The sequence below is a fragment of the Haemaphysalis longicornis genome, unplaced genomic scaffold (assembly GCF_048455015.1).
Source record: "Haemaphysalis longicornis isolate Haplotype H1 unplaced genomic scaffold, Haemaphysalis longicornis Haplotype H1 scaffold_9, whole genome shotgun sequence".
Taxonomy (NCBI): domain Eukaryota; kingdom Metazoa; phylum Arthropoda; class Arachnida; order Ixodida; family Ixodidae; genus Haemaphysalis; species Haemaphysalis longicornis.
This window is the reverse complement of record NW_027526460.1, coordinates 129,072,595-129,075,455: the sequence shown is the minus strand read 5'-3', so window position 1 is coordinate 129,075,455 and position 2,861 is coordinate 129,072,595. Positions and strand designations below refer to the sequence as shown.

Below are 2,861 nucleotides of genomic sequence, written 5' to 3'. Positions count from 1 at the left end.
GAAAGAACTGGAGCATACACAGCATGCGCCACAGTAAGAGTATAGTACGCATATGCGTCAATCAGCGAAACGCTCGAAAAAAAAATTTCTCAGAGTTAAACAGGACCCCCGACGTGGAGAGCGCCCCTAGCGGTGCCAGACCCACGGCGGTGCTGCGCTTGGGCTCCGCCGCTTTTCGGCTGGAACCACGGACAACTTCACTGTACGCCATCAAGACCGACATCGATCGTTTCGTCAGCTCACAGGGAACACGTGGATACCAGCATCATCCAGGTGGGCCGATTTTTAACAACTTTACGGCCGACTATCGCCCGACCACGTTGGCGACGCCGTTAAGCCAAACGGCGACGCTGACGCCGGTTGCGTGGCACAGGCCTTCCGAGGCAACATGGCAACCTCTACGATCAACCAGCGTGGATACGACCCGCATGCCATGGCGTGGGACACGGTTCCGATTTCCGAGACGCCAAATTCTGCTTTTACACCGAGATTTCGGAGCCAAGCTCTCAACGACGCGGTAGCACGCCGCTCGCAAGCCAACGCCAAGAAGGCAGCGTCGGACGCCACCCCAGCGTCCGGCACGCCGGCAGGCAAGACGCAGCCTCCCGCCTGCCGTGCCGCTGGACGCAAAGGCAAGCTCATCACCAAATGGAAGCCTCGGCCCTTCCCAAAACCGAATCCGGACGACTATGTAATAGTCGTCAAGCCACGTGAGTGCATCTCGCTGCATGAAGCTTTCTCCGAGAACTGGTACGGAACCGCGTTCAAGGCGTACCTCGGGCCCGAGCGAGCTGAGTCTTTGACAGTTCTTCCCTCGAGAGAGCAAAATCTGATCGTCATTCATACCCCGGACCCCGACACGGCGGACAAGGTTATCGGGGACTTCGCGGTGAACATCGAGCGCAGGCAGGTCCTGCTACGCGGGTACCTACGACAAGATGGAGGCAATGTTTGCCACGGAGTCATCGTGGTCCGCAACACAGATACGACGGAGACGCTTCGCGAGAGCGTGCGTTGGAGATCAGGCACCATCGTCGAGGTGCGTAAATTTGGAACATCGAACAAGGCACGCGTGACCTTCGCTGGCCAGAAGAAGCCGCGCTTTGTTCACTACGATTCAATGTTGATCCCCGTCCAACCCTACTACCGAACGATTCCGGCCTGCGGCAAGTGCGGTATCGTCGGCCATCGGATGGACGCTTGTCCCAACCCAAGACCGGATACGTGTGGCCTGTGTGGACAGCAGGTGTAGATTGTGGAAGAGGGAGTACTGGCCCCTCATGACTGTGTACCAGTGTGCTCTGTGTGTGGCGGAGCGCACGTCACCAACTCACGAGCGTGTACGGCCAAGTACCGTATCTCCAATGCGGCCGCCCCAAAGGGCAGAAAATCCAGAATGGCGGCCAAGAAACGTCGCCAGCCTCAGACTCGCGATGAACCCGGTGAGCCACCGCGCCGGGACAATGTCAAGACGAACAAGCAAGCTCCCTCTACCGGAGCAGTCGGCAAGCAGCCGACGGTGCAGTCCTGCAGTGGTGGGGGCCAGGCCTGGGCCAACGCCGTCAAAAACGGAAAGCAGGTGAGCGGTACGGGCGGGGCTGCCTCCTCGTCCCCCCCTAATCTCCCCTCTTCGGTGTGCAGAACCGAGCAAAATATTTTGAGCAACCTGCAGGCACAAATTGAAACGTTGCAAAAAAGAGTAGCAGCAGCCGAGGCAAAACAGACCCAATCAGTCTGCCCTCCTCCTCCCCCCGCAGTAGAGGCAATGGAGAGTGAGACTGGCGCAGCGGCGAAGGACGCGCTAGCCGCTCTTGAGGCTCGTATGAGCGCCCTTGAAGCCCGTATGGACAGTGTGATAAATGGTCTCCAAAATCAAATCTCAACTCTCGTAGAAGCCGCGATCGGGAAAATGACAGAGGCCATCCCCACGCTCATAGCACAACAAGTCACGCGTTCCAACAAACGAGCCGGCCTAATTAAGGACGTGTCCGGCCGGTACCCCAAAACTTCTCGACGACAGATTGATCTTGATGATGATGACAGCTGCTCCCTAGTGGGAATGGAGGACAATCTTCACCCCGCTAGTGCTGGCTCGGGAGCGCCGCTATCACAATCACTCGTTGACCTCACCGACCATGGCGGGCAGCCCTAAAATTCGGAAATACGCGCGATCCAATTCGGCCACCCCCATTCAAATCACCCAGTGGAACTGTCGGGGCTTTAAGTCCCGCACAAAGCGGGCCGACTTCCGACTTTTCCTCACGACGTTTGAAAACCTTCCTGCTGTGGTAGCCCTTCAAGAGCCAGGCAGTGGTGCCACGCTCACAAACTATACTACGTTTCAGCAAGACCCCTTATCCTGCATCTGCGTGCATAAAAATTACACGGCCAACTTAGTTGACCTTGACCTTAAGCCAAAATTCTCGTACGTGATGGTAACACTCCTTCCGCTGCGCAAACAGGACCCGCCACTACACGTGCTAAACATCTATTGCTCGCCGAGACTAGCCAACATTACATTCGCAGACCTTTTTAGCCGTGCCTTAAAGGCTGCGGGAAAGGACACCCTGGTGATTGTGGGCGATTTTAACGCCCCCAGCGCACTTTGGGGATATGTGCGTGAAGAGCGGCGTGGACGTAAGTTGGCGGAACTTATGTCCACGCTGGGCCTAACTCTTCACACCGACCCTGCGTACCCAACTCGCGTGGGTAATTCCGTGACCCGGGACACATGTCCGGACCTTACGCTCACAAAAAACATCCAATATGCAGATTGGGTCAACACCGAGGAGACCCTCGGCAACGACCACTGCATACTCAACACCACCATTCGCACCCGTCCCTTGGCAAGAGCTTTCGCA

General features: G+C 56.9%; 1 pseudogene; it reads left to right on the top strand.

Annotated features, from left to right (window-relative positions):
* Positions 1 to 388: 388 nt before the first annotated feature.
* LOC144151989 (uncharacterized) lies at positions 389 to 2,557 on the top strand (annotated as a pseudogene).
* Positions 2,558 to 2,861: the final 304 nt, after the last annotated feature.